Genomic DNA, 15,317 nt, shown 5'->3' with positions numbered 1-15,317 from the left:
GAACAGGGGATGCAGGTAAACGATAAGAGCGTTCCGATCCAGCTGAGGCTCTGCGGGCTTGCGCTGTCAATACGTGGAGCTTGATCGAAGGCATTATTGAGCAGTGTCAGTGAGTTAAGCAGTAAGAGCATTTCATTAAAGTAGAAGCCTCTTTTTTTTCACTGTATCACTCGCTTTTCCCTTCCATGCACCGCTGCTCTCAATCCCTGTCGAAGTGCTGCACAAAAGTAACGGCAGACAGCAAGGTGGGGGCGGTGAAAGACAGATTTACGTGTGCGCTACAGAATAAAGGAGAAGGCTTGTTTCCATTATCATAATAAATGGCTTTACAAACGGCTAATGCAGTTCATTAATTAGATACAAACATAGTGCCAGCTTGCTTCTGTTGCTAGGTCCTCGCCGGACCTCATCATCATCTTCCTGACATTGTCTTCTTTTGATTAACCTCCATGATCCATATTAAAAGCTCATTATTCAATCATTTCTCCCACAGTGTCTGTCCGTTTGTTATCCTGTTGTCTCGATTAGTTTAGTCGAGTATTTCCTGCCATGATGTAATACATAAAACACACCCGCATGTGACGCTGTAAACAGATGGCTTGTCTGGATTCACGATCAAGCGGAATTACTTCTGAGAGTCACGTTGGAGTTGACTGGGAGTCATGTCAGTCGAAGTATTCAGCTATTTTGATGGCTTTTCGGTAGCAGTCAGCAACCGCTCACTTCTGATGACAGGGTGGTGACATCATTGTTTTTAGAACGCTGATTTGCTTGTCTACACGGCAATGACAAGCCATCATTATCAGATTTTCCCACTCTGGAAGCCGTTTCAAGGGCTGAAACGAAAAATTACCTTACCGTTTCTACTTTAAAACGTTTCCTTGTGAAGAGGTTCATGTGTTGTGAAGAGAAAGCAATATACTGATGTGGGAAAACAGGCCACCTTTGGAAAGTTGTCTTCTGCTCCAAGAAACACTTAAACAAGTGTGAGTCTTTGCACGGTAAAAGATTGTTTGTTTACCGATAATAACATTTACCCAAACCTCCGAGAAAAATGACAAAAAAGGGTTTCTTCTTCTGTTTGAGTGGAAATTTGCATTTATTTATTTACTTCCACTTGGTTCTCTGGTTGGTTGGCTAACACTGCAATCCTGGCAATAAATCATGTTTCCGTGTAATTACAATCAACACTCAACAAATGAATCGGTATAAATATTCATGCAAATTTCACTCCAATAGCCAAACATTTGTTGTGTAATTAAAATCATGGACCCAGAAGGAAAACGGTTCTGTGAGTGTAATAACACTTGAGGCCATGTTAAGATGTTCAATCTCGTTTTTTTGTTCGTTTTCTGGTTGTGTTTTTTGCACCCAAACACTGACGGCTGTGAGGTGTTACACTGCCTAGGAAATAGTTATCCAATGATGCAAATGCAATAAATGTTGCCTTATGAATTGCTGGCAAAAAAAGCTCTCCAGAAAATGTGTGTCAAGGGAAACCTTAGTTAGTCAGTGGGAAGGAAGTTTTAAATTTGAATCAACAAGCAGATTTTATTCATCTGACTTCCCTTTACACTTTCAATGGGTAAGCAGAGGAAGATAGAAGAAATATGGAGGGAGGAAAGCTAATTTGTTTTCAGGCCAGATATGGAGCTCGTTGCCCGCAGGCTTTGGATCAAAATTTGCAGCATCCACCATCTGCACATCAACCTTTGCTCCTTTAATTCTCAAACTTTTTCTTTCCCATTTTCAAGTCAAACTCAACAATGGACATGGTTTCGTTTTTTTTTTTTTTTTTGGTATGGACAGCATACAGTATCAATTATTATGTATATGCAATAAATGTGATGAGTTCTGCTTTTGCAGGTACTTTTCAGTGTTTGCAGTGAAAATGGCAATGGCAGGGACACAGCTCTTTTCGGGCCCTGCGCATTTGTAAAGCCTGACCGAGTACATGTGCTCCCACTGCGCTCCTTCAACTTCCTGCCCTTAAAGTTCACACCTCTGCCAATCAACGCGACAGAATGACTTGCACATGCAAACATAGACAAATCCAGTTGGTAAAAGGTGTTTTTTGCTCTTCACCGCTGCTTCAGCTCTATTAAAAGGTATTCCTAAATGCAAAGAAATTACAATTTCTGATGTCCATGAATTTAGAGCTGAAAAAAAAGATCAAAACCTTATCAAATTGCTCCGCTTGTACGGTGAAACTATCACACAGCCACACATATTGCACGGCTTAACCCCATGCTGTGCTCTGCACAAGAGTAGTGAGGAGGCTTTTAATGCATGACTTTCATTACAAGTTAGCACTACTTTGTTTTATCTTTGCCAGATGCTGGGACCCCTCTGAGGGGGCAAAACAGCAGACTCTTTTGGGGGTGTGCCTGTGATTGAAACCCAGCTGTGACAGCCACGGGTGATTGAACAAAGCCGTCATCCTAAAAGACAAACAACGCAAACAGCCACAGGTTTTTATTCGAAGCACTCCAACGTGGCTTAACTTGGCCTATTTCCTGTCTGGGAAAGAAAAAAAAACACATGGCTTTAGTGACTCAAATGCAGGTTGAGCCAACAAAAACACAGCATACCTCTCATGTCTTATAATGTGTGACCTCTTGGATTTGACTTTCATTTCCTTCACCACTGAACTCAATATTTGGCTGCTGTCAGCAGGTTGGAGGTATCTTTGTTTTTGTTCTTCAATGCCCACAAAGGGTTAAAACACTCTTTGGCATTCGTGTTACACTTGAGTGAAAACACATTGATATATCATGAGAAATTGTGGAACGAAATGTGTTTATGCTCTAGATGCTGACTGGACCACATGGGTCAAATGTAGTGGGCCCAGACTCTGAGCTCAGGGAGCAAAAATAAACTGCAATGTCCTTTTGCAGTTGAGCAAGAAAGACGGAAGGTATACCACGTGGAAGGTGTGATTAATAGGTCTTTTCAGCAGTGAGAAAGGCCAAAGAATTGGAGGAGTGAGTAGGCTTTGCCTACTAAAAGTGCTAGTCGGCAAGCAAGTCTGACATTAAGAAGCCTTGTTTCATTTTTAATGGCCAACCAAGCAGAGGCTACCTGAGACATGCAAAGAGTGCCAAGTATCAACATTTATCCCGATGGTGACTGCTTGCTTAGCGCCGCTCTGATAAAGCCTACTGTAATTCCACTCGTATAAATTCAAACAATCAGATACACTGTGATAGATGTGATAAATGAGACAAATGCCCTCAAGGTGAATATCCGAGGGAGTAATCAATGGCAACCTGATCAGGGTGGATCAGGTTCTTGGGTTGATCTCCGTTGATTACAGGGCACTTCAAAGCATGAACAGTGATGCTGCCAAAAACAAGTGTTCTATTGTGGATGGTCTTCAAGTCCGGCCTTTGCGAGTGACCAGGGGGGATTTCAATAAGGAACTGGAATGTTGGCAATGAATTGGGCAGCTTCCCCAAGACAAACACCCGCAGAGTCAAAGGTATCGTCTTCTTGCCTGACTGATAGCTTTGGCCCCCGTCAAGCTCCAGCGCTCGTCCTCACTTCCTTGCCTGTCTTCTCCATGCTCTACTCCTCCTCCGCACACACATTCCTCCCATAAGGAAAGGCAGGATGAAGAGATGAAACCAGGCTAACATTTCCAAAGAACACCCAAGACTCCCCAAAACAGAAAAGAAAGAAAAACAACTTTTGCAAGTTCAGTGCCTGAATTTCCCGTTATCTTCAGAATCAACAAAGAAGAAAAAAAACTTATCCGACTCTGCTTAGCCTGGAAAAGTAAATTATTCCTTGTCTTTTTACACAACCAGGCAAACAAGGACACCCACTGCCTAAAACATACATACCAAAATAGTCTAATCTTCTTAGATTAATAATACATTTTATTTGTATAGCACATTTCAATGTGCTCAAAGATTAAAGAAAGCTAGATTAGAGTGACGGATCAAATGCTGGAACCTTTTAAAGTTATGACCAGGAACTGTGAACTCATTCATGCCATGGGTACAAAGCTTTATGGGCAATACCAGTGTCTCCAAGAGTCATTTCACTCTTCTGTTTTATCAAGTGGCTATTTTATGATTTGCTAGTGCAATAAACAGTTGAACACGTTCCGCTTGGCTCTCTTAAATCTTTACAGGACCATTATTGCATTAGTTTGGCAGAGGACCCACAGGAAAGCCAAAACATGGACTCTTGTGTGCCTCGAGTTTATGGTGAAGGATATGACCCACAATGGCATCTCAAGGCACAGAAGCTCTCTAATGGGAGCTGCTTTTAGTCCTCTCATTGGATGACAAAAGGGGAAGTGGGTATTGAAGAAGAAGGAAGGATTCCAAAGTTTTGAATGGAAAGGAAACACATTATTTTTTTTTTCATTCCTTCATCACCCTTCAAGTCTTTTCTTTTCCCACTGTGTTTGGAATGTCTTTGGAAAAGTGCCATGGCTACCACTTTCCTATTAGCATGCACCCCATGCGCACAGTCGGAGAGACAAGGAGGAAGGGAAAAAAATAGGGAAAAAAAAGATCACACAGTTACTTTCTTAAAGTCTGGGCTAAACTTTTAATTGATCTTCAAGAGGCGGATTGGGTCACTGGTGTAACAAAGATACAATTCTTAGGGGATGCGTTTGAACATCACCACAGGCTTAAACCAAAGTGTTTATTAGTTTGGTAAGGCATGGGGGTGGCGGCAGCATGGGTGTAGGGAGGGGGTGGATGGCCTAAATGGGTTTGGGTGAGGCCCTCAAGTTTGACACTCTCTGTGTTGTGTTTCCATTCACGGTCTGGTGAAGTTTGAATATAAGCACAGAATACATTCTTTCTGTTTGTTTCTTCTCTCGTCCAGCGTGGCGAACGCACACTTTACGCAGCCAGGCGTGCAAGTGCCACTCGTCTGTCGTCTGCGAGTATGTGTGTCATGCCTTTGCCTTTGTCATGTCATCTTACATGTCAGCCAGCCATCAACTCAGATTCCACAATCTTGGCATGAGGGCAGGTATACAGGTGTCAAGTCGGGGGATCAGTCACTGCTCTGGCAGCATCACATCTGACCAGTGGCCCGCTACTGTCAGGTTGCAACGAGCCTGAGGCTGGCGCTAACGTTAGGTTGTTGTGACATGGCTCTGGGTGTCATCACAAAGCATGACGGCGACGGTGCCTGGAGTCGGCACAAAGCGGCCCAATGCCAAACTTGTGCATGATGTGACAAGGAGCGATTGATTTGTTTTGCTATGTGAGAATGTTGGTGATAAATGATCATTAGTACATAGCCCCCATCCATCATTTAGAAAACCTGTTTATGACCTTCTAAAAAATGACTTTTTTAACGTTATTAGAGTCCTGTAAATATGAAATAACATCCCTATATTCGCCTTTGTACCGTTATTACCCAATATAGTGGACATGACACGCATAATAAGACATAATAACTCACACGTGAAAAAAAGTTCCTCTTTTTGTTGTATTGCAAATGTAATGTGGGTCGATCCACCGGCATTAAGAAAAGACCATCCATCTTCAAAATGGCGTTTGTCACTTGATTGACAGGACAGCAAGTATGATGTGAATCCGCCATACAAAGAAATATATTCAGATACCACTGCTAGCTTTGTTTTCACCATATTGCGCAACTCTTATGTGCAGGCAACAGATTGGGTTTCAAACTGAGTCCATCCACCCACCCATCCATCCATCCATCCATTCATCCATTTTATAAAGTGCCTATCCCCACTGTCTTTGGGCAAGAGGTGGGGTACACCCTGGGCTGGTCGAGGACAAAGTAAGAAGTCAAACTGTACCACTTCCACACGGAATGGGAGAAGAACTGTTTTTTACTATGTCATGTTGAAGTCTGCAAGTTAAGTTGATGTAATGTAGGAGAATATCTCATCAATGTAACATCACTGACACCGATTGACCAGAAGACTATATGTGAATTCTATTTCAGATTTTTTAACTACTAATAGACCACAGTCAACCACAAAATGATGATCATTTATTCTTTAAGTAATTTTTGCAAAAATGTGAAAAAGTAAAAACTGTGATGTAGTGAGGGACTACTGTATGTGTTTTAATCCTGTTTTAATCCTTTGCAAAAAAATGGACAAACATTTGACAAAATATAAACACCTACAGCGTTATTTTTCTGACATATCCACCACATGGTAGCACCGTTATTAAATCCCAAAGTTTAACCCCCAAGTTCTCACACAGCTCAAAGCACTCAACAATACACTCACTTTAGCTTGTCAATCACCACAAAATTGGGCACACACATTTTGGTCACTGACAAGCACATGTTGGCTGAAAAACATTGCCGCCATCAAACAAAATGCCTTTGAAGAGGCACAGGTGGTGACTAATTGCCCATAAGTCATTGACCATTTGTCTGATGATTATGCCATTTTGATATTACCATATAACATGTATGCTAGCATGTCCTCTAAAGCATTTTGCCCAAACCCATAGGAGACGCCACAAATGCAATATAACAGTTGAGAGAGAGCAGCATTCAAGCTTAATAAGGCTGATAAACGACTATTTACCATCCTGAGTCACTGATGACAGATGACCTGCATTTAGGGAAGCAGGGCCGCCATCCAGTTGGAAAAAGCGAGAGGAAAAGATGGATTGGTGAAGGATGGAGCACACATTCAGTCCGAAGACATGTATCATTCATGCAGGCTCAGTAGAGTGGGTGTCATCTTCGAGTACACCCATTATTCCCCTCACTTCATCAGGGGGAGCACCACCAGGCGGCGCATCATTTGCTTTGCCAAGTGTCCTTATCATATCGCTTATGCACACTTGCATTACATCTCCCATCCGCCACCTGCTCCTGACAACAGACGTTATGGTTACGATGCCTGCTATACAATTACTACAAATGCATAATTAAATGCTAATTGTAGGTAAAGTCAAGTGAGGAGGAAAAGGGGGATATGGGGAAAGCTTGAGGTAAAATGAAGGGAAGGAAGATGATTACTTTGCTAGTTTATGCTAAACACAATAACTTACTTACACATTGGAGAGGCCACCAAAGTTTGCTTCAGCAATATTTCTTTCCCCCTGTCATGTCCTGCCATCCTTCCATCCTCGTTCATCACCACAGCTCATCTCCTTATCTCTTAACTTTCCTCCCCTGTCTCTGTCACTCCCTCCGCCCAACACCACTATCTTTGTAGAGATCAGACAAGGTCGTACCTCCCTGACGTTTGATGGATGAAAATGGAATTAAGATGAAAGCACACTTTTAGATAATGAAGATATGCAACGGGAGATTAAGAACTCAGTGGCGGGTGGTGGTGGTGGGAAGCTGCTTAGGTGCTGACTGATTTAACACTGAAATGTACAGTATTTGTGTTTGAATTGCAGGGCAAAACAACCTTTAACTGGAGAGAGGAAGGGGTGTCTTTATTTTGCAGAATTAATGTTGTGTCTGTCATTGCTTTCACTTTCAAGATATATGTACATTGCAGCAATCGATATACTGGCAAGCATATCTTACAATCCAATCACAGCTGCATCAGTGTATGTGGGTTTGTGCAAGCGTGTTCCAGAAGATAGGCAAAAAAAGGCGGATAAAGGGTGCCGTGCCTCGCAAGGCATCAAAGACAGAAAGTCTATCAAGGCGTCACATCGCTGTCTGATGATGGCGATATGCACACTAATCCGCATGTAAAATAGTCCTCCCCTTAGCGGCACTTAGCTAACAGTTCCACTCGGCTCATTCCCACTGACTTGTGAAAAGGAAAAAAAAGTGCTCTTAAGCTCTCATTTTCAACATCGGCCTTATTAGATCTCATTACTTAGTTGTTGACTGGGCAGCAATTTTGGGGGCAGCTTAATGGGAAATTCGAGCAGGGAGCAGTCGGGTTGTTTTGATCCCTTGCTGTCACCGGCGGCACTTTGCAGGGCCACAAAACACAATTAACGGTGACACTCGGTTATTCCCAATGGTAATTCTGCACGATAAGTCAAAATAATGCAGAATAAGACACAAAATAAATGTGTGCTAATGTGAATAGCGCAAGGGGAAAAACGATTTACTCATGGACAGAATAAAGAATAAATAATCAAAGGTGAGAAGAGGTCAACCCCTCATAATGACTGTACACCTGTGCTTGCTCTGTACCAGCGCACCGGGAGCCCTTTTTCCTCGTGTGCATGTGGGCCTATCACCTTACCAACAGCTGCTCCCCAAGCAGTGTAGGATTCATCAGTGGAGGTGAGCGGGCCACCAGATGGAACGCCCTCCTCCCTGCTGTGAGCAGTGCAGGTGAATACACCTCACTGTAAGCATAATGCTTCTTGATGCTGGCTAGTGGTAGTGAATATAGTAGCTGTGCTATGCTACAGTGGCTACGAGAGTGGTATTGATTTTAAGTGACATCAGCTTGACAGATAATAGTGATGGATACAGACAAGCGAGTATCTTTGATGGTGAATCAGTATGGAGGCATGGCATGGGGTTGGCCATGTGTATGAATAAGCTTTGCAGTGTCCTTGCGCAGAAGATCCACTTTCTCCTGTTGCAGGAAAATAACTGCAATCCAGACTGGAAGAGGCAAAATAAAAAAGGCCACACATTCATTCAGTCTGAAGTTGTTTTCTTTCATTGATCCAGGAACAATGGCCTGGATTCGTCTCTATCCGAGTTTCCACCGAGCAGGTTTTTCCTGCCCACTCGCTGCTGGCTGAAGCCAAGCGACATGGCGCAGCATGCCTCCTCACTAATGACGGTCCCCATCAGCCTGGCTAAATTAACCCCCCCGTGTAAATTGAGAGGTAGTCGAGGCCATGCCGGGAAGGCACGATGAAGTATTGTAGACCACATTAAAATGAATCCGGAAGGCAATGTTTCCATATTTTAGCCCAGGAATGCATCTGGGTATTTCTTTTTTTTTTTTTTTTGATTGAAAAAAATAAATCGAGTCCACACAGAGTCGGATCAGTAAACAGTCACCTCCACACCGGAACGTTTTCAGGTCGAATCACTGAGTGAAAATGATGTCATACATAAGGCCCACATTTAAGTAAGTCTGTGTTCGTCCGCTACACATGCAAAAACAAGAATCAGACACGTGTAATTGTGCGTGCGTCTCTGCACATTTCTATTACATAGAGAGTGGCGAAATAATGTTGCAACAGTACTAATATCACCAACTGCAGCACAACCACAGCTCACAGCCACAGTCACATTGGGGTGGTTTTTCAGAAAGTAGTTTGCTTGCCTACATGGTTAGGCATTAAAGACTGAAATGATAAAATACTTTGCCGTTTTGACTAATAAACTAAATGGCCAACATTGTTGGTAACATGCAACTCTATCCCCCAACAATATTTCAGAATGCACTCCCACGGGAGCAGGTTTGTAGAGGAGGCCCTCCCTTTTCCGAGAAACATGTTGTCTTCTTCCAAATAACAAACACTCTCAAACAGCAAATGGCCTCTTTCTGTCATATCCTGAAGGTGTATCACAATTGTGATGGTCTTTTTTGCAGAAGGAGACCGTGTCTTCCTCCTTAGCCAAACTCTGCTGGCAAATGCCAACCCCTCCAGATGCCATCGTCACCATTAGTGACTTTGTTTTTTCAGCTTCAACAACTTTTCATTTCTCGTCCGTCTGTCAGGAATATTACCCCCGCGAGTCATCCATCACACTCAATCCACTCCCTAATTCTCATGTCTCCCGCTCTGCTTATCTCAATACTTTGGAGCTGAGGCGTAATACTAACAAGGTAGGAAAGGAGATGAATGGCTTGTTGGGTCGTAAATCCACAGATAAGGTTGACGCTACGTTTCACATTACGGTTTTATGCCGTATAAGACCTTGGAGGAGTGGGTATCTATAGTGCACACTCATGAGTAAATGCCCCTGTCGCACTTTCCTCACTCTGCTAACGAGTTCTATTTAATTCCCACATTCCTTTACATGACCCTTTCAACTCCAGGCGTGTTGGGTTGCAACCATGGCGTCTCTTTTTTTCCACTCTATTCCATTACAGCTGATCTCGACCCAAGTGTCACAGTCTAGTTAAAATTTTATCAGGTTGGGATTTTCACATCTGTATGCCACATTCTGGGCTGTAGCAATTAGAAAATCAAGTGATGACCTGGGCTCGCTTCTTTAATTCTCCTTCTTCTCCTACTTTTCCTTTTTTTTTCAAAGGGAATTAACAAGTTGAAAATTAATTTGAGCGATTGCTGCAGAGAGCAGCAGGCGGAGGAGGTCCAAGAGGAAGGGTGGGTGAGCGATGGCGATAACGAGAGACTGCCGGAATCCACATGAATAAAATAGGATTTCTGTTTGAAAGTATTGCACTGCAAAATGAAGATTGGCTGGGAAGAGCTTCTCTTTGGTCTCGGACAAATTCTTCATTTACGAAACTGACACTGCTGCTGATTAAAATAACATGAAGACTGCTTCCTGTGACCGAGAGAAATGTGTATTTGTGCTATGAGTTGTCGCCCCCTTTTTGTTTGCACTATTTAAGGGACATCTGTGCAGGCTCATCACATGTGCTGCGCGGGTCTTAAGTGCACACTGGATTCCGAGGGTTTACCCTAGATACAGAATGCCGAACTGGATTAACAATACTGTGTTCATTGCAAGATCTTTGTATGACCTTGCCTGTTCCTCATGGCGCAAGGAAGCTTTGCTAATTGACCAGTGAAGGCAATGGAATAACAGTAGATGATGTTACCATGCTTCGGGGGTGTTGCATGAAATGTCACCACATTTTCTTTCATTATGCACAACCTGGGTGGTCGCATGGTTGTTCGGATGAGGCAAGAGATGGTCCCAGGATGTAAACAAAAACCTGCTTAGACAAGCTAATACATAGACACAGATTTGGCTCATCATAGCTCATTGAACAATAAACAGTCCTCCCATGCAAGCCCTGTTAAGTGCTTTAGATGCGTACTGATGTAGGTCATAAATCCGAGTTACTAGTTTGGGACCAATCATTAGCCATGACGACCCAGAGTTCACTGTAATAAATAACCGAGTGACCTCTCGGATTGCCAGCATGCTTGACCGCCAATACGTATTGATCACTTGGTTGTTAGAGGAAAGAGATGGTGTGAGAAATAGATAGAAATAATGCTTAAAATGTGACTATGAACAACAATTGGCACCCACGGGTCCCTGCTGGGCTAATTTAAGCAGGCAAGTAACAGAGGCAGCCCAGTAATCTGGCAAAATAAAAACTCCAGCCACCTGCCCTACCACGTCTTCCGTAGAAAAGCCAAAATGCACTCTCTGAATTATCTCGCTGTATGAAAGCTAAAGATGGGCTGCGTCCTTTTCGAAATGCAGGTGTCAAAAGATGAAAGTTTGATGTTGGAATATGCAAAAAAAGCAGCGGCTTGTCAGTCACACATTAGCTGGCAAGGAGGAGGAGACAAATGCTGGATGCTCATTAGTGACTGTGAAATCAGAGGCCCAAAGCTCCTTTCTCAGGCTTCAGTCAGAGATGCTTTTTATGAGGAGTGTTTTTTGTGCAGCATTTCTGTTTCCAAATGCAGTGTCTAAAATGAAAATAAAGGGATATTTGTTATCAGTGGAAATGACTCACTGCAGGAAAATAGCTGAAATATCACCAACCTGAGGCCTACAATCAATGCTAAAGCATCACTAACTTTTTTTTGTATTATTTCAAAGAGCAATTGGCATTCGCACACACGTAAATTCGATTCCACCGCACAACCACACTCTCTCCCACGTACAGAGGACACAAAAAAATGACGCAAGCCGTGTTTAAATGGATGTGACACAGATGCAAGCATCCCGTCTTGCAGCTGGTTCTGAATCTGTCCGCATCAATGTTAAAATAAGCACGTCTTAACACATTTATCAAGCAGATGTGGCCACTTTGCACTTGCTGCGGGAAGACGCCATTTGAAGAGCGGTTGTTTTTTTTTTTTTTTTCCTTCCTTATTTGTATTCTACATCAGCAACACAGCTGTCAGTCAGAGTTTGACCGCATTTCAAAATATCCTCCCACTCATAGGTCCACTCCATAGTTTTCATGACTCACTGCTTGAAGCCATTCCTGGAGTGATAGAAGAGGAACAAATTGGAAAACAAATGCCAGCACATATTAATCATACATGGGACCAAGCTGTGATGCACACAGACCAAGTTTTTGTTGCATAATGAGCGGCGGGATTGTGGCGACATATTTTTAGATTCCCAGTCAAAGCGATGAGGTGCTTTATGGATTTGATTCCTTACCAAAATACTTCTATCTCTCCCTTCCGCTTCCTGGTGTGTATCAACTGGAGGATTGACCACCGATGGCACCTCGTCCCCACTCAATCTGCTCTTTGTTTGATCTCAGGAAAGCAGCGCCAATGAATAAACAACTAAATCACGGAAGGATTTTGCGTACAAGAGAGAGTCAAAGAGATACAAAGCAAACAAATGCTTGTGCCAGCCCATATAAAGAATTCCAGGCTGTGTAATTAGGCAACATTCATAATACATGACCGGAGGGAGAGGGTGAGAGACAGCAGAGAGGAACGTTTGAGCGAGAAGCCACGGGTGGTACTGCTTGAGCCGCTGTCATTGATCACCAGTGCTCGCAAGTGTGTGTATTCCAGGCTGTTTTCATCATGTGAACATTCCTGAGCTGTGTGTGTGTGGATGGAGGGAGAGGGCCTGTGGCAGGTAGAAAATGGCCCCAGCCTTTTCATTTGACACCGTTGCGCCTTCAAACAAACTACCTCGGGCCCCCACGCACACCCATAATCCATTCAAGGTAGCAAGCAATTTTCATTATTGACTGGTGAGAAACACAAGCAGAGAGAGAGACGAGATGGGAAACAAAAAGAGAGTAGCATGGCTGAGTGGAGAGAGATTGAAAATAGTGGAGAGGGCAGAAGTAGAGGAGATAGCAGGCTATTGGCAAGAGGGAAGGTTGAGTAAAGGAGAGAAAATAGATTAGAAATAAAGAGCACAAGGAGAGTGGAGGGAGAGATCCAAAAAGACAGATGTGATGATGGGAAGGGAGGTGGATGCATTCCGTCATAGGGGGTGCTAATGTAATGAATGGCTACACCTATAGGTTTCTAATGCCAGACAGAAACAGAGCTCTATGTTTTATTACAATTCCTTTGTAAACAAGTCAGTAAAATAAAATGACAGTCGTCCCTTGTTTATCCCGGTTATAACATTATTAGAGCCCTGTAGACATGGAATAACACCCCTATAGCCATGTTTAAACTCCTCTTATTCTTTGTTCACACCACAGTGCACAGGCTATGTGATCACTACAGGGAGATAAGAGACAGCCCCCGCTAGCATAGCAACCACTTAGGTTCTCCTATTTACTTAGTGTCAACTTACAGTGTTTCAAAGGGTGTGGGGAAGCAGGTAAAACATTTCCACTTCGAACTCTGTCACGTCAGACTCATCAATATAACATGCGTAGTGACCAGAATAATACATATAACTTGTCTTCCAATATTCTTTGACTGACATCCACAAAACATCAATAATTTATTTTTAATTAAAAAAATAAAATAAAATTGAAAAAATAAAATTGAAAATGATTGAGTGAGGGGGCAATGTTTGAACTATAATGTAGCAAGGGATGACTTTTTTCACATTTTCAGAATCAATTCAATGTATTCAATTCAGATTAATTTTCAACAAGAAGAAGAACTTTAAAGCGGACCTGTGCTTTTTCCACTTTTCTGACCTATAAATGTTGTTACAAGTTGTATTGTTGTGTTAAATGATGCTAAAGCATCAGATAATGAGGTTTACGCATTTTAAAGAAGTTATGGCAAGCTTGGTTTTACTGAGTTTTATCTAACACCAAGTTCTACTAACACAAATGTGAACCGGACTTCCTTATATGGGCTGCAGTAAACGCGGACTTACATATGCGGAAGTCCTCATGAGTACTTGGGAGTGTGACCAATCATCTAGAAGATGGCCAAGGGTCGAGTAAATTAAACATACCATTTGGGTCAGAAGCAAGAAGTCTATGGAAACAATGCAGAAAGAGGTGCAGAATCTGGAAGATCTAGAAAGCTTTCTTTGCCGGTTATCGTACATAGCTGCTCTATAGGAGTCCACAACACAAAACACAGCCCCCTTACACAGCATAATAAGTCCCCTTTAAAAAAGAAAACTCCACCTTTTCAGTTGTTTGTTTCATCAGGATATATCGATCCATCCATTTTCCTCTCCCTATCCCGGTTCGGGAGTCAGCAGTCTCAGTAGGGAAGCCCAGATTTCCCCGTCCCCGGCCACCTCTTTCAGTGAGGGGACATCAAGGCGTTCCCAGGCCAGCTGTGAGACATAATCCCTCCAGCGTGTCCTAACTCTGCCTCAGGGCCTTCTCCCAGCTTGGCGTGGCCGGAACACCTCACCAGCGAGGCACCAGGACTAGATGCCACAGCCACCTCAACTGGCTCCTTTCGATGTGACAGAGCAGTGCCAGTACTCTGGGCTCCTCCTGGATGACTGAGCTCTTCACCCTATTTCTAAGTGTTAGCCACCCAAATAATTTCAGCTGTGTGTATCTGGGATCTCGTTCTTTCGGTCATGACCCAAAGCTCATGACCATAGGTGAGGGTCAGAACATAGATCGACCGGAGCTTTTCCTTCCGGCTCTGCTCTCTCTTCACCACAATGGTCCGGTACAGCGACTGCATTACCGCAGGCTCCTTTTCTGAGTTTCATACTCAGATGCAAACCATCCCAGTAAACGCTGAAGGTCACAACGCCATGAGGCCATCAGTAACACATCATCTGCAAATAGCAGAGACAAGACTCTAAGGCCCCCAAATTGGACTCCCTTTACGCCTTGGATGCGCCTAGAAATTCTGTCCATAAGGATTATGAACAGAATTGGTGACAAAGTGTAACGGAGGCCAACGATCTCCAGGAACAGGCACGACCTACTGCTGGCAATGCGAACCAGGCTCCTACCCCGGACCAGACCCAATGGCATGTAGTTGGGTACCACCAATCCCATACTCCTGGACCACCCCCCACAGGCCACAGTGAGTGACATGGTTTAATGTGTTTTCCAAGTCAACAAGGAGGACGAAAACTATACTACACCTCGTGTAGCCGAGGTTATCAGGATAACCTGCTTTCATAATGGATTGTCTTATTTTCCAGTACAAAATGATGGTCACCTTGTTGCACCTGATTACCCACTCTCTGTTCATTGTCTGCTGCAACTCGTTCCATGAAGCTGAAGTACATGGCACCCCCATCTCGTTACTTGCAGCAGTAGACCAATCGGTCTCTGATGGGTTCTTTGGGCCTACAGCTTGTCAAATTCTGGA

The 15,317-nt window shown here is 43.3% G+C and overlaps 1 protein-coding gene across 6 annotated transcripts in view; it reads right to left on the bottom strand.

Annotated features, from left to right (window-relative positions):
* Positions 1 to 15,317, bottom strand: part of pcdh7b (protocadherin 7b) — an 87,912-nt gene that overhangs the window by 43,195 nt on the left and 29,400 nt on the right. The gene's annotated exons all lie outside the window — the stretch shown is intronic.

Source organism: Doryrhamphus excisus, chromosome 3, assembly GCF_030265055.1.
Source record: "Doryrhamphus excisus isolate RoL2022-K1 chromosome 3, RoL_Dexc_1.0, whole genome shotgun sequence".
In the NCBI taxonomy this organism is placed as follows: domain Eukaryota; kingdom Metazoa; phylum Chordata; class Actinopteri; order Syngnathiformes; family Syngnathidae; genus Doryrhamphus; species Doryrhamphus excisus.
Note: the sequence above shows the minus strand (reverse complement) of the source record. Positions and strands in the feature narration are given on the sequence as shown.